The 25,303-nt window shown below is 36.8% G+C and overlaps 1 protein-coding gene across 2 annotated transcripts in view; it reads right to left on the bottom strand.

The window, feature by feature from the left end:
* B3GALT1 (beta-1,3-galactosyltransferase 1) overlaps positions 1 to 25,303 on the bottom strand; it is a 507,740-nt gene that overhangs the window by 332,245 nt on the left and 150,192 nt on the right. For both annotated transcript variants that reach the window (XM_078070940.1, XM_078070942.1), the window contains exon 2: positions 2,596 to 2,700. The gene's annotated coding sequence lies outside the window, so the exon portion shown is untranslated. The remainder of the gene's footprint in view (positions 1 to 2,595; positions 2,701 to 25,303) is intronic.

Genomic DNA, 25,303 nt, shown 5'->3' with positions numbered 1-25,303 from the left:
AATAGCTTACTCATGCCAGAAAGCTAGCTTTAGATAACATCAAGTATGGTCTGTTATAATATCAGGATCTATAGAATACTCATATCTCAATTTTAGAAACAAAAATATCTTTGATTTACTCTGCCTATTTTCATTTCAATGGTATTATTATTAGAAAAGTCTTTGCCTATTATCTCTTTGTATAATAGAGAATAGTAGACATATACGAATACACAGACACACATAAATACACACTTAGGTGTACACACACTCTTATCTCATAAAAATGCATTATCACAGTGGATGTTACCAGAGGAAAGCCCATATTCTTAATCATTTTCATTACCAAGTAAATACTAAAGAAATTTCTAGTGGTTAAGTGTCCAGAGTATTCTGGGCAGTCACGATCTCTTTTGTAATACATTATATTAAAAACCTAAGACAATGAGAAAACACTACCCACCTATTAGAATAACTACCTTTCAAAACATTGACAATACCAAATTCTGGTAAGGATGTAAAGCAACAGGAACTCTCATTCACTGGGAATGCAAAATAATACAGCCATTTTGAAAGGCAATGTGGAGGTTTCTTACAAAACTAAAGGTACTCATACCAATATGATCCAGTAACCACACTCCTTGACATATACCCAAATGAGCTGAAAACATGTCCATGCAAAAGTCTGCAGAAAAATGTTTAGAGCAGCTCCTTTTTTCATTACTGTCAAACTTGGAAGAAACCAAGATGTCCTTCAATAACAAATTGATAAACTATTGTACATTCATACAATGGAATATTATTCAGCAATAAAAAGAAATGAGTTATCTAGCCACAAAAAGACATCCAAGAAACTTAAAAAGTGAAATATTTCTAAGTGGAAGAAGCCAGTCTGAAATGGCTATCTTCTGTATGATTGCAATTACATGGCATCCTTAAAAAGGCAAAATTCTGGAGGTAGTAAAAGGATCAGAGGTTGCCAGGGTTTCAGTGAGGGGAGGGAAGGGCAAATAGGGAAAGCACACAAATTTTGGGGAGTGGTCAAAATATTCTGTATTTTCCATATAATGCACTATACAGTACTATATGATATAATATATGACACAGCAACAACGGAAATATGTCATTATACATTTTTTAAAACCCAAAGAATGTACAATACAAAGAGTAAGCTCATTGTAATGGACTTTAATTAATAATAATGTACCTATCAATACTGGCTCATTAATTTTAACAAATGTACCGTACTAATACAAGATGTTAATAATAGGGGGAATTATGTGTGTTTTGGGGGAGGACATGTAAGGATTCTTTATAGTTTTCAATTAATTTTTCTATAAACCTAAAACTGCTCTTAAAAAATTGTTAACTAAAATTAAAAAAAAAAAAAAAGCAAAACCTAAGACACCAAACCAAACCAAAACAAGACAAAAACCCTGGTAAAATAAGACAACTTCTAGAATTATGACCAAAGGGTATTTTATGCCAGTCATTCATGGCATAGAAATGCTCATCCCATCTCTGTTGTTACCATTTATTCTTAAGGTCATAATTATGTTGGTACCTGTGATGATATTGGAATAAGGCACAGAAGAAATAACCTTAGAATATCCAGGTCCCATTATTAGTCTGAAACCTATAATTCTGCAATATTCAGTCTGGGTTTGAATCAGGCCCTAAATCTGTTGAACACTAACTTGTTTTTTTAAATGGTAACTAAGACAACTAACAGGACTTACCCAACCTGGACCAAATATTAAAGTGAGACCTAAGCTAAGCACACCTCAGACTATGGGGAGTCCTCGTGACTGTTAGGGCAGATTTTTGTCTTATGTCAACTTCCCCAGAGCCCCAGGACAACAAAGACCCTTGTCAGAATTGAAATGTGGATTCTCTAGGAGAGAGCTTCTTGATCATTGTACTAATAGAAAGGATGGAGAAAATATTTAAGGCTCAATTTTCTAGATACAAAATCAGGGATATTGGTCAATCTTAAGTCAAATTAACTTCATGTGAAAATTTGGGACACAAAGTGTTTTTTTTTTTTTTCTCTAAGAAAAACTCCTCTAAACCCAGGCTCCAATCGTTGAGATGCAGACAAAGCCGGAGACACTTTAGTGGTTTCAAAAAGGAAAGCTATTGCTCCCCAGCAGAGTTCCCCCAAATAACTGTTTATAGATGTACTAAGATTCAAACCCTTCAGCCCTGTAGCTGCTCTGGATCTGATTACCAGAGCCAGTGGTCTCTGGTAATAAGCAGCCTCTGTACTGTATCACAGGAAGATTGTCCTTTTTCTGTGTGGGCATGATAAGAAAAAGGCTGAGAAGCACCCAACAAGAGAATCTCTGCTAAAGATGTTTTAATCCAAAATGGTCAGATTGCTGCTTTGTAATTCCCATTGTTTCTACATATCATCCTATTTCAAACATAATGATAATATCTGCCAAGGAATTATTTCTGAACATATTTCACATGAAATGTATAAGACACGAGCTACTACAAAGCTATAAACAAATTCAGAGCATCCTAGTACTTCTGATAATACCACCTAATTTTACCTCACCATTTCATCAACTTTCAAAGACTACAAAACCCAAAGTAGGAATTGGCTCTTACCCTATAATGAAAACGTCTGCACCTTGTCTCAGGGTAAAGTATCAGGGTCTTCACACAATCCCTCCACTCCGGGACTGAGCAGTTCTTGAAGTGTCTCTACTGGGTCTAAGGGGAAAGAAAAATACAAAAATAACCTTGGTACGCTTCAGCTAACATTAACATTCTTTTTCAAGTTGTTCAGATTCTTTTTTTGCCATTTCATGAAATTGCTACATATCTTGCATCAAACCATCTTGTACAAAATAATTAGCATTTCCAGAACACTTAACTTGAAGAAGGAATTTTCTTCCTTTAAATCATTTTTAATCTCCCCCTCAACCACCTTTGAATGAATGATGTCTTTCCTTGTTATAAGATCATATTAACTATTTTTCGTGATTATTTACTTCCTTTGCCTAGATCACAATTTTATTTTTTGGTCTCAGTAATAGCAAAACTTTCTGCAAAATCAGTTGAAAATTGTTAGGCTTAGCCAGTCCTGTCTGTGGCTTTGCTAAGACTGTTTTATTGCTCTACTCTGCTATCAAATAAACTAACACATTTTGGTCCCTAATCTCCTATGCCTCATTTTTTTTCTGACCTAAAAATCTCTACCAGAGCCCTAAGTACCCCATCAAGTCTATAAAAATACCGACCTGAGCCAGTGAAAAAGTGTGCTCTGCCAGCATGTTCTATAAGATAGCCTTCCAACACCACAAAGTTTCAGGCATTCTTTTTTTTTTTTGGAACTAGCAAAGAAAATAAGCCGGCTCTGGCAGTTGATCATGGACTGCTCTAATTCAATGAATCCATTTTCTACAGGCTTTAGTTGGCAAGCCTCTTTCCACTGCCTGCAAACTGACTACAGTTCTTTGCAAACCTCCTTTGCAATTCTACCCAAACACCACCCTCTACACCACAAAGAGTTATATGTTACTGAAAATACATTTTAAAAAGACTTTTAGTGGAAATATCTAATTTTGGAGCTCTTTCTTAACCTCTCCAATTTGTTACACATACGTATGTTTACCCATAGAACTGTCTTGAGGATAAGTGAAACCAATGGTGTAGTGCTGTGTAAAGCTCAGAGAAGTCAGGAAGACAAGGCTGTGTTCCCAGATCTAAAATATGCCCCTCTTGATCGGCTTGATTTGTCAAATGACCTGTGTATGGAGGCGCACAGTAGGATGATATAAGTTTGATGGTACTTCTGAACTCTACTTCTAGGAATCTTATTCTGTCTATCTTTGAAATTCTTTTTTTTTTTTTTAAAGATTTTATTTATTTATTTGAGAGAGAGTGAGTGAGAGCACAGAAGGAGAGGGAGAAGTAGACTCCCTGCTGAGCAGGGAACCCGATGCAGGGCTTGATCCCAGGACCCCGAGATCATGACCTGAGCCAAAGGCAGACGTTTAACTGACTGAGCCACCCAGGCACCCCATCTTTGAAATTCTTAAGAGCTAATGGTGAAAGAATGGGGAAGGCAGGACAATATATCCTCCAAGGACAGGCATACAGCAGGTTTTGAAATAACACAGTCCTTTCTTATTAATCTTATTACAGAAAAAACAAGTACATACTTTATTTGGTTATGGTTATGTTTATGTGAAGTTTTAGAAGAGACTATTGTGATAATCAGAACAGTGTTGTGAGAGGTTAACTGGAAAGTGGCATGAGGGCACTTTCTGGAATAATGGAAAAATACTATATCTTTTTTTTAAGATTTTATTATTAGAGAGAGAGAGAGAAAGAGCAGAGGGAAAGGGACAAGCAGACTCTGTGCTGAGCGCAGAGCCCAAAGTGGGACTCACTCTCACAACCCTGAGATCATGACCTGAGCCGAAACCAAGAGTTGGATGCTCAACCGACTGAGCCACCCAGGTGCTTCAAAAATTCTATATCTTGATTGGGACAGTGATTAAATAAGGAGACCCACTTGAAAAAACTCTATGGAACTATGCCCATAAAATCTACATTTTATTGTAAGTAAATTCTATTGTAAGTAAATACCTTAATAAAAAATAAAAAACAAAGGGACTCAAAGAGACCTCTCAGTTTTGGAGTGATTTTCAGAAATCACCTAGTTTTTATGAAGGAGTCTTTACCTCCTTCCTGGCCAGTGAAAAACAATTCTTCATTCTTTCATTTATGTATCCACTTAACAAAGATTTATTAAGCACGAATATATCCAGAATTAACACAGTGGCAGCATGCTAGAAAAAAAAAATGATGGTTAGCAAAAGAGACACAGCCTCTAGCATTGAGCTTAAAGTCTGTTGGAGGAAAATAGTCCATTGAAATGGACAAAAACAACGAGCTATGGCTATAGCACTGAGAGAAGGCCCATGTTTTAACTAAGGGCTTGCATCAAAACAGAATGAACTATTTTATGCTAAACCGCAAGCTAAGCTGAGCTGAAAATACTGGTGTTCACTGAATCGTTAAAAGCTGTTAGAGTGATCAGACTAAAGCAAACTAAATAATGTTTTTCTATTAAACCAAGCCTAAATATTCTCTAAATCAACTGAATCAAAACATCAAAATACTTTTCATGTCAAATTTCATTTGGACATTGAAGTCTTTTTTTAAAACAGAATTTAGGTCTTCCACACCCTACGGCAGCTTATATATACAGCTGTCCATGAGGACAACATGGTGTTAAATGACCCTCTTTCCCATGAGCAAATTCCAGCTGGGAAGACAGGTGCATCTACTTCTGGTGACTCTGCTGCCAGTGAGGGATTTGCAGGCTCTCCCAACAACATTATGCATCCTCACAATAAATCCAAGCTTGTGACAGGTACAGTATTTGATATACAAACAAAGTACAACCATGAATGGACCAGCATTCCAATATAAAGTACTTTTAGGTATATACAACTCCCTCATCACCACCCCAAAACACTGTTAAATGATGTCCCTCTGTGGGCAATCCAATTCTTAAAGCACATGAAAATTTTCGTTCATCTAACTGGTATAAAAAAAATTATCTTGTTCCTTTTTATGGCTTTCTAAACTATTTGTCCAAAATCCTTTCCAAAATGGGAGGAGTCAGTTATAAGATAAAAAAGATGAAAGAATATAATTTAAAAACAAATAAATAAAACATGAACCATATAATTATTGAATTTCCAAGCCTTTTAAAGAGGACTATGCTGTTGTTTATTTTGTGAAACTATCTAGAAGAAAACCAACATGATTTTTTTTAAAGATTGCTCTAAGAGGAAACATGCTAGAAATAGTGAGTAATTCAAAAAACAGCCTTGGAATGAGAAGCATACTTTAAACCAAGACCATGATGGATAATGAATGCTTTGTATTTAATCAAACAGACATCCACAACATTGCCTCTTACTGTTTTCTACTGTCTTTCCTAGTCTCTGACCAGACAATTTAGGGTTTGGGTTGCATTCTCCTGGCAGGACCAAAAATGGCCACTAAAACTCTAAAGTAACTGGAGCTCTAATTCTCTCAAACATGAGAACCATTCCATGTATCCACAGAAAATATTGTCAGATTGTAGTTCAAACTGTCAAATGACACTTTTATTACTTTCTAACTCTGGTCAGTGACAAATTCAAAAGAAATCCTCTATTTCTAATTAGGAGTTACAGTTCCTGTTTATGTAGTTTTAACATATTTAATATTTAAGAAATGGGTATATTTTGGGACGCCTGGGTGGTTCAGTCGGTTAAGCGTCTGCCTTCGGCTCAGCTCATGATTCCAGGGTCCTGGGATTGAGCCCCGTGTCAGGCTCCCTGCTCAGCGGAGAGCCCACTTCTCCCTCTCCCTCTGCCTGCCGCTCCCCCTGCTTGTGCTCTCTCTCTCTCTGTCAAATAAATAAATAAAATCTTCAAAAAAAAAAAAAAAAAGAAAGAAATGGGTGTATTTTAACCAAGTAATACATTTTTTAAATCCCATGTTTTATTTTTATTCCCCAACCAAATAGCTGATGATTAGAATAGTTAACACAACGGAACATTTTCCTACCATTTTACTGTAATTTTTCCTTCTCTAATTTACTCTCTACCAATCTCACTTTAGCTTGGTTTCTGTTCTTTCTTTCTGCCAATGTAAATATCAGCTCCCTGTGTTCCCAGTTCCTTAGTCATTCTTTGATATTCACTGGTATTTTAAGAAATACTTGAAGGAGGGCGCCTGGGTGGCTCAGTTGGTTAAGCGACTGCCTTCGGCTCAGGTCATGATCCTGGAGTCCCTGGATCGAGTCCCACATCGGGCTCCCTGCTCGGGCGGGGAGTCTGCTTCTCCCTCTGACCCTCCCCCCTCTCATGCTCTCTGTCTCTCATTCTCTCTCTCTCAAATAAATAAATAAAATCTTTAAAAAAAAAAAAAAGAAATACTTGAAGGAAAAAAGGTGGTGTTGGGTTTGTAAGATTTGAGGAACCTTATAAATCCTGGCGCTTAAGACTTTCTCAGTCTCAATCCATTAGATACATAATTGTGGTGTAAAGTTCTAGATGATTTTTAATGTTTTTTTATATTGTCACAGCTTTCTTCCCCACTAACTCTCAAAGGGATGTCACATCATGACATTCAGTGTGCAAGCTTATATCCGATGATAAGACGTCCCTGTGTTCTTACAGCAGTGTGCTTCTCCCTCTCCCTCTGCCCCCTCCCCCCGCCGCTTGTGCGCGCGCACACGCGCACTCTCTCTCACACGCTCTCTCTCAAGATAAATAAATAAAATCATAAAAAGAGAGAAAAAAAGCCAATGATGACACTGTACCAAGAGAGCTTCCACAAGCAAAACGTCAGAAGAATGGTCACTTTACTGCACACCATATTGTCGTACTGGATACAAGAATCCGGACGTAGCAAGCCAATGCCATATTCACATAGGGAACAAATCTCTCATTTTAACAAAATATTTCCTGCTACATTAAAAACCAATATTGTGAAATTGAATTTCTCACATTTGTAGATTTGTTTGTATTTTATTTGTAATTATGTTTTTTAAGAGATATAAGCATAAGGCATTTATGCCTGGTTTTATGTTTGCATATTTTTAAGTAACAATGTAATAAAAACGATTTAAAACCTGGAGCTCAAAGAGAAGATTTTTGTCCTTGTTTTTGCTTTTCCCTTAGAAAGATACTATACATTATGCAAGTCTAAGAAAAAGTGACCTAAAAGATTGTGGAAAATGTGTATTTCAAATTTTGCATTTGTGGAAATGTATTGTCTAAAAGATAAAGCTCTGGTGTCCTGAATGAGTTTATTTAAATTTCATGATCATCTTTAATTCATCCTGACTTCCCATCAGATGATGTACTAAAAGAATAAAGAAGGCTTAAAATAAATGTCATTGTTTAAAAACAAAAAACAAAAAAACCCTAGTCCTACTGGAGCTTTGAAAGCTCCATTGTATAGCTGCAAAATACGATTCATCTTTTCAGAGTTTGATATATTATTAATTTCAGTTTAGCAACATTAGAATCAGACTATGAGATTATTTTACTTGCAAAGGACTGCAAGGAGAGATGAATTTATGCTGTATCCAGTTTTAAACCCAACTAGAAAGGAAATATACCAAATTTCTGTTGTTTAAACTGATGAGAGTCATTTTGTAGTCTTCTAAAAACCAGCGGCACCTTGAGAAATTATAGCTATTAAGTGGAAAGTAAGTTTTAATTATTTAAAAAACACATTTCTTTCTGCATATTATTCATTTAAAAGAGCCTTCCTTTTTTAGAAATCAGCCTTAAAATTGTGTACCTGAGTTAACTCTTTTGGGGATCTAGAAGTACTCTTGGTAGTGGTGGAGAAGGAAATGCTAAAAACAATTAACTCTCCCACCAGACAGAACAAGGGAAGATTCCAGGTGTGGCTTTGAACACCTTGGCAGGTGTTTGGGAGGTTCTACAGTGTGGGATGTAAGCTTGAAGATTTTTGATGTTCACTTGGTGACTGAGAAATTCCCAGCATTTAGTAGATCAGGGACATGTCCATCATTCTTTTTCACTTATTTATCCCTAGTTCCTGGTATATAGTAGTAATGAAGAATAGTCAGAATAAAGGCAGGCAGGACAAGCCCCCCCCCACCCCGGCCCCACCCATGCTCTAAGAGGAAATCACCCTTAAAAGGATTCTACAACACCCTGGAAGGAGCTCCCCATCCTTTCCCATGTGAACAACTAACTACCTGATAGGTAGATGAGCACTTGGACAAAAACCTGATTGGGTGACAGGCGCATGGAGGTTAATCAGATCAAAATAGCCCATGCCAAAGAGGCCATAAAAACCATTAGATTTGGGGCACCTGGGTGGCTCAGTCATTAAGCATCTGCCTTCAGTTCAGGTCATGATCCCAGGGTCCTGGGATCTGGCTCTCTGCTCAGCAGGAGGCCTGCTTCTCCCTCTCCCACTCCCCCTGCTTGTGTTCCCTCTCTCACTGTCTCTCTCTCTCTGTCAAATAAATAAATAAAATCTTAAAAAAAAAAACAACCCTTAGATTTAAACGCCAAATTGGCAACCCTTTTGGGTCCCCTCCCTCTTCAGGAGCTTTGTACTATAGCTCAATAAACTTTGCTTTGCTGACCACCACTCTTTGTCTGGTCTGCCTCTTCATTCTTTGAAGCGGCAGTGTGACCAAAAATCACAGGCACTAAAGGAAAAGAAATCCTGCAACAGTAGGCATTCAATATATGAATTAATGGTGTTTATAGCTAGAAGTATTCAACCAAGACAGCATGCTCATGTTCAAAGATTTTTAAAAACAGAGTCAGTGATAATATATGCAGCTCAAAAACATTATATATATATAATATGCATATATTTCATACTAGATATAAAAATACACATATATACATATATATGTATATGTATGGCACACTTGTTGTTTTGTTTTTGTTTTACCTTATGGAGCTAGGCAAACATAGATAAATATACAGCACACTAGTACACTTAAACCACTTTATTTCATTGGGGACATCCTTCTGTAGTAGGGTATTTTGCTATTAAACTAAGTGTTGACTTTTTTCAATTTCTTTTAGTTCTATTTTTCTACTATATTTAAGTAGAAAAGAGTACTTTCTCTATGCCTCAGGATATGGTCGATTCAGAGAGAACAAAGAATCATATTTTTGGCCTTTGAGCAATTAATTTGGCCTTTGTAAGTCAACAGTGCAGACAATAGTCTTTAAAACCAAGGCTTTGAATCGCAAGTACCAGCAGCTTGAAAGGAAAAAAATATTCCAAAAGCTTGGATTTAAATATCAAGAGCCAAACCCTAGAGGACTTGGAGCAAGAGTTCAGGCCCTGGAAAGAGTGGGAAAAAAATTAGTGACGCCATAGGAGCAATTTTCCTATAAAACAGAGAGGTGATAAGCGCTGTGAATTGTATAAGACTGTTGAATCACAGACCTGTACCTCTGAAGCAAATGATTTATTATATGTTAAAAAAAAAAAAAGAAGATAGCAAGAAGGGAAAAATGAAGGGGGGCAAATCGCAGGGGAAGACGAACCATGAGAGACTATGGACTCTGAGAAACAAACTGAGGGTTCTAGAGGGGAGGGGGTTGGGGGGATGGGTTAGCCTGGTGATGGGTATTAAAGAGGGCACATACTGAATGGAGCACTGGGTGTTATACGCAAATAATGAATCATGGACCACTACATCAAAAACTAATGATGTAATGTATGGTGATTAACATAACATAATAAAAAAAAGTAAAAAAAAAAAAGAGAGGTGATAAAAATAAAAATGCTTTTTGGACTAGAAAAGGTAGGGAAAGGAGAATAAAAAAACTGTAGGTGGCCCTATTCCCTGAAGCTATGTTGGGATTGAAACTCTAGAGTTCAGTGACAGAAGCTCCCCCAAATATTTAGTAACTCTTGCACTGGTGACTCCTCCAAATCTACTCTAGAACTTGAGAAAAAAACAACCTTGGTGGTTTCCCTTCATTGAACTAGTTGGCTGCAGTAGGCAGAAATGTCAGGTGGGCAGATCTAGATAAAGAGAAGAGTTGGGAAAAGATGGCGGAGAAATTGACAACCTGAATAGACCAATAACCAGTAACGAGATTGAAGCAGTGATCAAAAACCTCCCAAAAAAACAAGAGTCCAGGGCCTGATGGATTCCCTGGGGAATTCTACCAAACATTCAAAGAAGAAATAATACCTATTCTACTGAAGCTGTTTCAAAAAATAGAAACAGAAGGAAAGCTTCCAGACTCATTCTGTGAGGCCAGCATTATCTTGATTCCCCAAACCAGGCAAAGACCCCATCAAAAAGGAGAATTTCAGACCGATATTCCTGATGAATATGGATTCCAAAATCCTCAAGAAAATCCTAGCTAATAGGATCCAACAATACATTAAAAGGATCATCCACCATGACCAAGTGGGATTTATTCCTGGGATGCAAGGGTGGTTCAACATTCACAAATAAATCAATGTGATAGAACACATTAATAAGAGGAGGGAGAAGAACCATATCGTCCTCTCAGTTGATGCAGAAAAAGCATTTGACAAAATACAGCATCCTTTCCTGATTAAAACTCTTCAGAGTATAGGGATAGAGGGAACGTTCCTCAAGTTCATAAAATCCATCTATGAAAAACCCACAGCGAATATCATCCTCAATGGGGAAAAGCTGAGAGCCTTTCCCTTAAGATCAGGAACACGTCAGGGATGCCCACTCTCACCACTATTGTTCAACATAGTACTAGAAGTCCTAGCAACAGCAATCAGACAACAAAAAGAAATAAAACATATTCAATTGGCAAAGAAGTCAAACTCTCTCTTTTCGCAGACGACATGATACTTTATGTTGAAAACCCAAAAGGCTCCACCCCCAAATTACTAGAACTCATATAGCAATTCAGTAATGTGGCAGGATACAAAATCAATGCACAGAGATCAGTTGCTTTCTTATACATTAACAATGCATCTGTAGAAAGAGAAATTAGAGAAACGATTCCATTTACAATAGCACCAAAACACATAAGATACCTCAGAATAAACCTAACCAAAGAGGTAAAGCATCTATATTCTAGGAACTACAGAACACTCATGAAAGAAATTGAAGAAGACATAAAAAGATGGAAAAACAGTCCATGCTCATGGATAGAATAGACATTATTAAAATGTCTATGCTGCCCAGAGCAATCTATATCTCCAATGCCATCCTGATCAAAATTCCAATGACATTTTTCAAAGTGCTGGAACAAACAATCCTAAAATTTGTATGGAAACAGAAAAGACCCCGAATCGCCAAGGAAATGTTGATAAAGAAAAACAAAGCTGGGGGCATCATGTTGCCTGATTTCAAGCTATATTACAAAGCAGTGATCATCAAGACAGCATGGTACTGGCACAAAAACAGACATATAGGCCAATGGAACAGAATAGAGAGCCTAGATATGGACCCTCAACTCTATGGTCAAATAATCTTCGACAAAGCAGGAAAAAATATGCAATGGAGAAAAGACAGTCTCTTCAATAAATGGTGCTGGGAAAATTGGATAGCCACATGCAGAAGAATGAAACTCGACCATTCTCTAACACCATATACAAAGTAAACTCAAAATGGATGAAAGACCTCAATGTGATACAGGAAACCATTAAAATCCTGGAGGAGAATATAGGCAGTAACCTCTTCGACATCGGCCACAGCAACTTCTTTCAAGATACATCTCCAAAGGCTAGTGAAACAAAAACAAAAATAAACTTTTGGGACTTCATCAAGATAAAAAGCTTCTGCACAGCAAAGGAAACAGTCAACAAAACAAAGCAGCAACCCACAGAATGGGAGAAGATATTTGCAAATGACACTACAGATAAAGGGCTGGTATCCAAGATCTATAAAGAACTTCTCAAACTCAACACCCAAAAAACAAATAATCAAGTCAAAAACTGGGCAGAAGACATGAACAGACACTTCTCCAAAGAAGACATACAAATGGCTAACAGACACATGAAAAAATGTTCATCAGCATTAGCCATCAGGGAAATTCAAATCAAAACCACATTAAGATACCACCTTACACCAGTTAGAATGGCAAAAATTGACAAGGCAAGAAGCAACAAATGTTGGAGAGGTTGTGGAGAAAGGGGAACCCTCTGTTGTTGGGAATACAAGCTGGAACAGCCACTCGGGAAAACAGTGTGGAGGAGCCTCAGAAAATTAAAAATAGAGCTACCCTATGACCCAGCAATTACACTACTGGGTATTTACCCCAAAGACACAGATGTAGTGAAAAGAAGGGCCATATGCACCCCAATGTTCATAGCAGCAATGTCCACAATAACCAAACTGTGGAAAGAGCTGAGATGCCCTTCAACAGATGAATGGATAAAGAAGATGTGGTCCATATATACAATGGAATATTACTCAGCCATCAGAAAGGATGAATACCCAACTTTTACATCAACATGGATGGGATTGGAGGAGATTATGCTAAATGAAGTAAGTCCAGCAGAGAAAGTCAATTATCATATGGTTTCACTTATTTGTGGAACATAATGAATAGCATGGAGGACATTAGGAGAAGGAAGGGAAAAATGAAGGGGGGGGGGAATCGGAGGGAGAGATGAACCACGAGAGACTATGGACTCTGAGAAACAAACTGAGGGTTTTAGAGGGGAGGGGGGTGGGGGGATGGGTTAGCCTGGTGATGGGTATTAAGGAGGGCACATACTGCATGGAGCACTGGGTGTTATACGAAAACAATGAATCGTGGATCACTACATCAAAAACTAATGATGTATTGTATGATGACTAACATAACATAATGAAATAAAATTTAAAAAAAAAAAAAAGAGAAGGCCTGGGGCACCTGGGTGGCTCAGTGGGTTAAGGCTCTGACTCTTGGTTTCGGCTCCTGTCATATGATCTCATGGGTCATGATCTCATGGTTCCTGAGATCAGATGGAGGCCCCCCTCCCCCACCCCATGTTGGGCTCTGTGCTCAGTGCTCAGCAGGGAGTCTGTTTGAAGATTCTCTTCCTCTGCCCCTCCCCACTCTTGCCTGTGCTTGCTCTCTCTCTCACTCTTTCTTTCTCTCTTTCTCTAAATAAATAAATCTTTTAAAAAAGAGAGAGAGAGAAAGAAGGCCTGAGGTGGACATCTATCCTACCCAAACTTTCTTCAGCTCTCATAAGGTATGGAGGAAATAAAAGAAATTCTCAAGACCATGACAGAGGAACAAACGAGAGTCAAAAGTTGGGAATCGGTGAGCCTAGAATGTTACTCTAGCTTGAAGTGAGGGGATTCCATAGCCAAACAAAAGTTTGCAGGATGGGCAGCTCTAGCTAGGGATCAGGTGGAGGGCTCTAAATCACAGAGGACCACAAAATCAATAAAAGCCAGAGCCTAGGTGGTCAGTGTCAGAACTCTACAGTCCCACAGAACAACTTCCATGTTTTCAATGCCTACAGGACAAAAGTCAAATGACAACCAAGACTGCAGATGACAGAGAGGTAACCACAGATCAGACATCCTGATTCTAACACGATGTGTAAGAACTCAATAGGAAGAAGGTAGGGGGTAGAAAAATGTGGTAATAGAAAATCCTGAACTGAACCAAAAGTGAATGAGCTTGAGACAAGAGGGGACCAAGTTACCTTCCACTAGCAAGATTAGATTTTCTGCTACCAATTAAAAAAAAGGACCGGAGGGGTGACTTACACTTAGTAGTAGACAAATGAAAATTGTTTTTTTTTCACACACTTGAATCTGTGACTTGTTACATTTCTTTCTCGGTCATATATATTCTTAAAACAAAGCTAATCCATATAAAATATATGCTTTCCTACAAATGCATAACAGTCCACATTTAATAATCAAATAATAATCAAGAGGTAGGAAAAGAGATTGTTCTGCAACTACTAGATGCCCAGTATTTGGCATAAAGCTTGACATAAAATACACATGAATGTTTTTTAATAAGTAACTGAAGAATAAGTTAATCATTGCCAATACACATCTGGATAATAATAATAAATGCTAACATTATTGAGCACTTAGTTCCTATGAAACTTTTGCCTATACCACTTTATTTAATCCTCACCCCTATCGTAATATCATTATTTTTATTTAACAGAGTAAGAAATTTTGGCTTATAGGTGGTTACATGATCTGCCCAAGTTCCTAGAGCTAGTAAGTAGCAGATCTGGGATTTAAAGGTATGCAATCTGAAATACTGCAATGCTGAATCTTAATTTAAAAAGTTGTTTTTGACTATTTGAAGCAATTTTGGAAAGTTGGCTCCACACTACCCTTTGCTTTTATTTGTTGTTTACAGTTTTAATTTTAGTGCTCTCACTTAACATCATAGCATTGTAATCTGGAGCAGGGACACTTATGGATCACCCGGTTCAGTCTCCTATTTAACAAATGATGGAATTGACTCATTCAAGGACATAGAGAAAACCAGTAGCTCTTCTTTTGGGAAAAACCCCTCTTGCTCTCCTCTTTTCCCTTGGATGTTTTCTTTTTTTCTCACCCATTTTAATAATTGTTAAAAAAGTTGGAAAGGTGAAGGGTAGTGTATTTAGGATTATAAAGGATTGGGAACATGAGATCAGTCAATGAACGCTGAAGTTAGAATTGGTAAAGCAAACCCCTCTGCATAAATACAGTACTATTAACAATATCTAAAGCTATGCTTTTGGGGTGCCTGGGTGGCTCAGTCGGTTAAATGTCTGCCTTTGGCTCAAGCCATGATCCGAGTTCTGGGATCCAGCTCCACATCCAGGCTCCCTGCTCAGCGGGGAGTCTGCTTCTCCCTCTCCCTCTGTCCCTCCCCCTGCTCCTTCTCTCTCTCTCTCTCTCAAATAAATAAACAAATATTTAAAATTAAAATAAAGCTATGCTTTTAAAGAGCTTGCTAAATCCATCCATTGTAAAGGAATTCTTTATAAAGGCATAAACCTTACTATCTCGGACCTCTAAGCTATTTTATTGCAAAGCAGATTTTCCTATTTGAAGATCTATTTTGTATATATTCTATTTTAATGCTCTGGGCCAAGTTGCATAATACCAAAATGTAAAAAAATATCAATTCTGTTTGAAACACTAAGTAGACCTTCCATATGCCATTCACACACTGTATTTTCTAGTCTGTCATTCAAAATGTGTTTTTTTTTCGTTTACTTTTCAATCAGCTTACTGAAAAGGCATGGGTGGACAAATATATGTACTCAAAACTGATGATTCAATGGACTGTGTATGAGGAGAAACAATATCTTTAAAATGTTGAATAGGGTTCACAACCATCCATTCTTTAAAACTATTAGACACCAAAGTACATTGACAAATGGGTCTAATAGTCTCTCTGCAGTGGTCACCCAGAAGAATTGGTAATGCATTCTATTATTTTGTTAGACATGCACTTCTAGTGACATTATAGTGCCCATAAAGTGGTCTGATAACTTACAATTGGGATAAAGCTAAAGTAGTACATTACAGACTTCATAAAAATGTTTCTCTGGAACGTACTCTCATATTATTATAGGATCTCACTGCATCATCCTTCCTTTCTTCTGTCTAATCATCTCATTTCATTTTTCTTATGATCCGTAAAGTGTTCTTGCAACTATTTTTCAGGTAAATACTGAGGTACCATTTTTGTATATGGTCAACCATTGCTTGGCCTGCAGCAACAAATGTGAAGTCAGGCCAAGGATGCGGGCACAACAGGGACAACCTCAGAGTAGTCCACATAACGTCAAAGATGTCATTTCATCCTGCACCTCTAGCTCTACTCGCTGACATGACTTTTTAAGCACCTTTAATTTATGTCCTTCTTTCCCTTTTTCCAAAAGGCTGAACTGTCAACCTCCTTCCCATGTATGGGGTTGAAATCAGCCCAACATTCAAAAGCACATATGCTCATAAGTGGGAGAAATCTTAAGCATAAAAAGCATTTGCCAGTGTCTTAGCTTTTGCTCCTCTTTTTGAGTTATGCATTAGGATTCTTTGATGAGTCCTAAAACTTGAATAATTAATGAAAACATGGATATGATCAAACAGTTTGAAAGTAATTGGCCAATCTGCTCCTTTTATCTTCTGCGACAGAATTATTTACAGAACCACAATACTTACTTAAGAGAGGCTTTCTGAAAATTCAGAAGAATGTCTTTTCTCTTTTTTTCTTTTCTTCACATTTGGTCATCTCCCTTTATCTTTTTTCTTTTTCTTCTTTGCCTCATCTTCCTTAATTTCCTCTTTTTTTCATAATTCCACTTCATCAATTAACATTAAATATGGATTATGGGCGATGAAATAAATTGCTCAACACTCCAAAAATTAAGGAAGCCATTATCTCGGTAAGAGTATACAAGTTGGAATTTCAAAATTTTGTTTTGAATGGGATATATATGTTTTTCAATGAGGGAGTGGATTTTTGCATAGAATATTTTATTAAGATATCACAACCCTAAAACAGTTCACAGAACTTCAGAACTGTCCGTACTATTCCCCCCTTAAAGGAAAAACCCAAAAAGCTGTCAAGGTTTAATAGGACAAGAAGGATCATGTTGTGTATCTTTCAACATCAGTTGCTTTTGTAAAGTTGCAGGCCCCAGAATTGAAATGTGACTTGAGGCCACAACCTTATGGGCAAGATACGATATTTTCTGAACTCCAGACCGTAAAAACAATACATGCTTATTATAACTATGTCCACTGACATTAGAAAAATGCTCAATACATTTAGCCGTCCTGACTCTAGTTGTGCCTCCTCAAGATAAATACCTAGAGCTGCTCATTTGAATTCTAAGCACTGTCCACAATAGAAGCGAGCCAACTGCATAAATGTCAGTATTCTTTCTGATATATTTACTATTATGAATTGTTAGGGGGTAAATTGTGTTCACCCAGAATTCATCTGTTCAAGTCCTAACTCCCAGTATTTCAGAATCTAATCTTATTGGGAAATAAGGTTGTTGTCCATGTACTTAGTTAAAAATGAGATCACACTGAAGTAAAGTAGGCCTTTAGTCCAAAATGACTGGTGATCTTATAAAATGGGGAAATTTGGACACAGACACACACACACAGGAAGAATACCATGTGAAGATGAAGGCAGAAATCAGGGTGATGCAGCAGAAGCCAAGGAACGAGAGATTGCCAGCAACCCCTAGAAGCTATAAGAGAGGCATGACCAGATTCTTCTTCTCAACCTTCCAAAGGAACCAACTCCACCAACACTTTGATCTCAGGCTTTCTAGCCTCCAGAACCGAGACAATGAATTTCTGTTGTTTGAGCCACCCAATTTGTGGCTCACTTTGTTATGGCAGCCCTAGCAAATTAATACAGTTGTTAAATAAGAAGGTATTTAAAATCTGATGTGATATTTACAATGCATAGCATGTATATTTATTTGTGATTATGAGGAGATAAAATTTTCCATCATCCAGTAATTATATCTGAATTGGCAATTCAAAACTTTTAGAATCACTTCCGAATCACATTTATGTACTCCTTTGGAGAGCAAACCTCATAATGAATAATTCACATTTTAACATCTGGGTCAAAATCACATCAAATTCTAGGAGTCTACCAAACAGTGATCACAAGAACCTACAGTGTAGCTTCAAGAACTGATTAAAGTACTGTCGATGGCCATTTCAACTTGTGCCACATATTTTGTAGCTGAGATTACTGCAGGAGGAGATCCAGGTTTTAAACACAAGTTTGGGATCCTTATTTAAGAAAAGAGGACAAGATTACAAGCTAAAAATTAGATTCATATGGAATGAGCCCCTGTAAGTGATAGGTCCTGAAGCTTAGTCTGGATTCACTTCACCTGAAATCCACCTCTGCTGAAAAGACAATGACAACAGAGCCCAGAAACAATACAACCAGTTTCACAGAGATGAAGTGATGCTTATATCAACACAATTTTGCTAGCCTGTACCTGTGAAACAGAAGTAGAAACACAAGAGAAGGACAATGATGCTGAAAGATACTACAAAGGTCCTAGACAGATCAATCCCGTCTAATTTTATGTCAGCATTTCTCTACAAGCAACTGTACTGTATAGACAATGAGTAAGACTGTGTCAATGAAAAGTCAGATCAATTAGCTGGTCACTTTGGCAGTCTAATGCTAGCAGTAAGTCAAAATAGTATTGAAGTATGAACCAACTGGCTGATTAGAAATTTTCCATATTCTAGTGGTGTATCCCATAGGCACAGCCTCTTAGAACACATCTCCATTCTGTTACATTCCCTTTCCTTCTGCGCAGTATTCAGTACCAAGCTTTTTACTATCAGCTCAAGAACCTGAGCTATAGCATGTGTTTGTGCCCCTTTCCATTGTGATTCCTCTGTCTGGTTATCCTCACTCTCTGTCTTCCCAGTAAATGTCTTCCTACCTTTCTGTGTCCCATGTAGTTTAGCCCTATACCTTAAAATAATAGGTTGAGCATCCATTTCTTTACATTACTCTCTATTACTCCTGGATAGTTATCTTCTTGAACCCATAAATGTGATACATAGTCAAAGAAGAGCCATACTTCTAAAAGTCTCCACCTTTCTCTCCTGTTTATTTTCCTCACATACAACAGCAACCTCTACTCATATTCCTTCTAAATTATCTCCAAACTTCTCATCCATTTATGGTTCACTCGGGACTTCTTTCTTCCTTCTCTGGATTTGTATAATCAAATAACTGATCAGCCAAAGACAGAACCTTTCTAGAACAGTGTGGGGAAAGAAAATTTTAAAAACACCCTTATCTCCAGGTGGAAGGGGAAGAATGGGGAACACTCTAGGTTGATTGATAATATATGTTCCTTCTTTTTTCAAAATTCAAATATTCTCAGAGACTCCAGGAAAACCTCCCTAATGACCCACTGCCCCCTCTCTATTTTTTTCTTAAAGATTTTATTTATTTATTTATTTATTTATTTATTTATTTATTTATTTGAGAGAGCACGAGCCAGGGGAACGGCATAGGGAGAAGGAGAGAAACTCAAGTTGACTCCGTGCTGAGTTTGGAGTGCCATGCAGGGCTCGATCCCACAACCCCAAGATCACAACCTAAGCCGAAATCAAGAGTTGGATGCTCAATCAAATGAGCCACCCAGGCGTACTACCCCCCCACACACTATTAATTCATTAATCCTCTTTCCTTTTTTCTTTTTTTCAAACCTCTGTATCTTTAACATACTGTACTTATGTTTAAGTCTATTTCTGCCAAAGAGTAAAAACTTCTTAAATCAAGGGCTCTAATATTCTCCATGCTTAGCACAGTGATAGGCACATAATATATTCTCAGGTAATGTTTATAAGAAAGTAAAATATCTTTACAGGTTATTCCCAGTGTGTTTATTCCTTGGGTCATGTTTCTTTACAACAGGATAACTGGAAATGTGGCATGCTATCTTTTAGAGTGACTGGCATATGCTAGTTACTCAATAAATGCTTATTGACTAAAAGAATGAATTACAAGATATGGGTGTGTGAATAATTAACCTCTGAAAATAGATTTTCTGGCCCTAAGTGGAACTCACTGCAGATTTTTGAACACAGAAAGTGCCTGACATAGTTTTCTTAATTATAGAAAATGACTTAACTATCCTTCATTTAGGAAGGACATTTAGACCTTAGCAATTTGTCGCAGAGAATTCCAAACAAATGGAAATACTAACATCACTGCAGGTAGTTTCCATTTTTCACGTTTCACTTAACATTTGACTGCTCTCTTCCTTTGATGCTACCAAAAAAGACTATATTTCAGTTATAAAAATCTAGAGTGAGGAAGAGCAAACAGTGGGCAGAGGGAGGAAGAAGGCAAAGGCTTTGAAATAAGAGGTGCTTGGAAAATTCAGAAAAGAGCAAGGATACTTGACTGTTCCCCAGAATACAGGGAGGGTTTGGTAGACAGGGGTAAATCTGTATAGGATCTTTCAGACTATGATAAGAGGTTTGAACTTTATTCTAAAGTTTAATGGGAAGTCACTGAAGGTTCAGCAGGGTGTGAGTCACCAAGCTGAATCAACTGGACCCAAGGGGTGGAGGCTACAGCGAGATTAACTTTTTTGGGAAACACTGGATTAGACCCATGAGTTGGAAGGGTGCTCAGATGGGTTAGAAAGGTCCAATATACTTGGGGGCAATGGTCTTTGGCAGAGATTCCTGTTCACTCACGTTAATTATCTTCCACCTCCACTCTTACTCCACACCCTCCCAAATGCACACACTGATTAGCAGGACTGAGTAACTGAAAAATGCGTATGTATGAATTCTGACTGGAAGTCCCACGGCAGCATCTTATCAGCATCAACACATAAAGATTGCCTAATTTGTATATCCTATAAAATCTACAGCCAGATGTGCAGGAATAGCAGAGTCAAATATGCACTAATTATATTTATACACTGAAAACGTACTGAAACACACACTGAAACACTAAACACTCTGAAATTAGGTAGCTAGTATATAGCCAGTCATAGCAAGGAAATGAACACCAAAACCACTATGAGAACCAATTACAAAAAGGAGTTCCCTACCAAGGAGTATAGGAACCCTGAACTTTCATGGTCTCCTTGCACTTTCTCCTATTACAGTGGTTCATACCATCCCTCTGCTCTTCTAACAGCTGGCTAAAGGCTCTGGGCCTCTCTCAGAGCCCTCAAACTGGATCTTCACCACAGGCTTGCCCTAGATAGCCACCATTAAATAAAGACCATTGACAGCTTTATGGTGACTAACGAACCATGTAAGGCACCCACCAAGGGTTTAAAATACTATGAACTTTTACTCCTGCTTCAAAAAGAGTATGCATATATTAATAGCAACATTAATTCTAAATACACTGAGTAATACTACACTGGAAAGTCTTTTGTAGTACTGAATAATTCTGTAAGTGATTTGGAAAGACTACCTGTGGTCAGTTTCCACGTGACACCTTGAAACCATTTCACTGTAGGTGACACCCTGTAGTTTTGACAGTAATCTATCCAAACTCTGTATCAGCTGGGTTTCCCCAAAGCTCATTAGTTTCTGACAGGGCTGCCAAAATCTCAGTTTCTACATCTGCTCTCTTGAATCTTCAACTCCAAAACCCATCTTCCATTTTCAATGGGAGTAATTTAGAAGACGAGGTTTGATATATTGATTTTTTTCTTTCTCAGCTAACTTTGAAGGGATAAAACTATTCCATCTATGAAAGAATAATTTGTATATAGGGATATGTCTTCCCACCAAGTCTTAGTTCTATTTATGTGGCATAAATGAACCAAGTGTCGATTTTTACTTCCAAAATGCACAGATATTTAATATGTACTAATTAATTAGCAGGTCCTGTTCAGAAATAACAGTTCCCACAGGCTTTTTCAGGAAGGAAACCTAAACAAGAAAGGGTCTCTTCATTGTGTTTACCCAACATTCTGCTTATCTATTTTTAGCAGGATCAAGGAACTGAAACTACATTATAATGAATCTCTTCAATCAGCCTGCTCTGTCCTACCTATATAAAGGATAACAAAATATCAAGCCGCCAAAAGCCACAAAGCCTGTTTTCTATGTAGAATAATGAATCCTTAGGACAGAGGCTCTGAATGCTCCCTTACAATAGCTAAATGAAGTTGATCAAGCTATATGGAAAAGTAGGTACGTATTTTATTTTTAATTGTACATTTCCTCAATGCTTTTCAATGTTCTTTAAATAGAAATAAGCTCCTAGAAACTGGACTACTATATCTCACAAAGTAAAACCCAAAGACAGGTGAATATAATCTTATGCAATATGGTAAAGACTTCTACATGGGCTGATACTGTGTATTCAGTAGTGTAGGAGTGGACTGTAGACATTGTGCAGTGGAGGACAACCTCAACTCATAAAGTGAGTTACAATCCCTCTCCAGCTCCTTCTGTTTCCAACTGCGATTTAGATGCCAGCATTAAAAAAAAAAAGAAAGAAAATGGAATACTTAATAACTTAATACTTAATATCCTATTAAGTATTATTTAAAATCCAAATCTTCACAACATTCTAATAAATTGCACTGGATTACAAATATACCTACATATTATTTACAATTTAAAATGAGGATGCTAAGACTAAAATCTATTTCTCAATAAAAGAAAAGGAAGATAGAACATATTCAGACTATTTCTACTTAATATTTAATTGTTAGAACCCAGAAAAATGAGTTTACCAATTTTCATTATTTCTTAGATTGATATGACAGAAGAAAATGATCAGTGGGTCCATTCTCAGGAATGACTACATCAGTGAACTTAGTGGACCTTCCTGGTATTATGAAACTAATGGTATCAAGTAAATTCCCTTTGGGATAGAGCAGGAGTCAAATAGAGAGACACTGGGTTTGAAGTTAGATGTACTGCTGAGCCCTTCATTCTGAAACTCATGAATATACATCAGGATTATGGTTCAGAGGAAAGCTACTGTGATGGGAGTTTATTTTTGAAAGTGGACAAAATGAGTGTTCAGAAAAAAATAACAATTTAATTCTTGAGCACCAACACAACAAAGACAATCTTTTGTTGCAAATCTCACAGGAATAATTTTATATAATTTGCTATTAATAAGGAAAGAGAGAATACTTGACAATTTGCATAGATTTTGGAGATATCAAAGGCTAGTCACTTTTTAATGTTAACAATAGTTTTTCTTACATGGTATGAATTTTTAATGATCATACATATTAATTAAAATCATGTGTTGATATCTAAAAATATGAATGATAATTAGAATTGCTCTCCAGTCTAGTTTGATGTTTCTAGAAAGACAACTACAGTTTGACAGTGTGTTATCAAATTCTCTTATAGATAATATTTTCAACTATTTTATTTTACCATGATTACAAGTATCTATAGTGACTGAAGATGTATTTCATTAAGATTTAGAATGTGTTCTTATCATGGACACATTTGTTCACATGTATTGCTTAATGCTTAAGTATGTATATGTATTGGTTTAAACAGACTGAGTACGAAAGGAGAAAACCATTTTAATTCTAAACATGAATTCTCAAATTTCCATAGTTCAAATTTTGTTTTTTCCCCCCAAGATATTATTTATTTAATAAATACATACTAAATATGCAATAAATATATAACAAATATATATTAAATATAAATACTATTAATATTTATTTAATATTGAAAATTATTTATCATAGGCTTAATTCCTTAAAATCTTTTTCTATAACATTATCGTCCTTCAACTTGTGAAAATCCGTAGTCCACAGAATTTTCCCAGATAGGCATCATTCCAGAAAGCTATGCTCTTCCACAATTTCATGGCCCTTGGATCCTCCACTGAACAAGAAATATTATCACTACCTGTCCCTCTCTACCCCTTTACTAATATTTTATATATCTTCCAAGCACTTATCACCAATTAACATAGTATATGTATATTTGTTTAGATGTTTATTAAATGTCTATTCTCCTCCACTGGATTTAAAAATGCATGAAGTAGGTGTTTTGTTTACCCCAATGCCATAAACAGTGTCTAGCACAAACTAGACACTTAATATATATTTGTTGAACTAATGGATACATCATACTATATATTCTAGATTGTTTATTGTATCAAGTTTATACAATGTGTGCTGAACACACAATGTGTGTTTGGTTTTTTTCTAGTTGTGGAAAAAAAATAATTTTGACAAAGTACAAATGCTACACAAAATGGCATTTTGAGTTAAAAGCCAATTTATTAATCTCCTCATTATCTTTATCTTGGAATGGCCTTCTGCCCCCATCCTTTACAAGAACACAACACTGCCAGTCATATGTCATCATGTCAAAACTCTGGCTGACAGGACAAAACAAAGACTCACCAGCCATCAGCTTATAATATAGGGTTTATGAACATGCGGGAATAATAACAAAGAAATAAAGCAGTCTTCTGAGAATCTTAATGTGACATTTTTGTTCTTTATTATTTGCTCTGCTAGGTAATATTATAGCTCAACATGGTTGCCAAGGACTATAAGTTATCAAATGCAATGTCTGGGAGAGGCCCTATATTAACTAGTAAGCCAAGAGAATACCTGGGTTTCTGTACTTTTCTTTTTATTTTTTTCCCAGGAGAATAAAGCATAGTTGTAGAGTAGCTCAGATAAAGATACACAATATTAATGAGGCCTTGAGTGGGTCAGAGGGCTTTACTCCTTTCCTTGCTAAGCATGCCTCCCTTCCCCTCAATTCTGCCTTTTCATCTACAGAATGTGATTATTTCCTATCCCTATTGGTCATTAGATTGACTAAAGGGAACTGCAGATGAATTTGCATCCATCCAAAGACCTATTGCCACAGCACAGTGGTATCGTTTTTTTAATATAAAGAAACATGATAGTAGTTAATAATTATACAAATAAGATACATACCTGAGACCAAGTTAATAATTTAAAAAAATTTTTTAAAAACCATCCTACTTAAGATATTTATAAATAACATGCATATTTTAATATATGCTGCATATATCTATATGTGATTATAGATGTGACAAAAGGAAACAAAATTTATTGTTTCCTTTTTTGATATCTTAGCATCCTATTTCTTTTCTTAAAAACAAAACAAAACAACAAAAACCCCACAGTTCCTTGAACACATCAATGAAACTAGAGCCATAAGTAACATTTCCTTTGAGGAATTCATTGAAATACAAATCTTCCTTGACTTACAATGGGGTTGCATCCTGATAAACCCTTTGTAAAGCGAAAATGTCATAAGTCAAAATGCATATCGCTAGCCTGGGAAAAGATCAAAATTCAAAATACA

The sequence above is a fragment of the Halichoerus grypus genome, chromosome 4, assembly GCF_964656455.1.
Source record: "Halichoerus grypus chromosome 4, mHalGry1.hap1.1, whole genome shotgun sequence".
Lineage (NCBI taxonomy): Eukaryota > Metazoa > Chordata > Mammalia > Carnivora > Phocidae > Halichoerus > Halichoerus grypus.
Note: the sequence above shows the minus strand (reverse complement) of the source record. Positions and strands in the feature narration are given on the sequence as shown.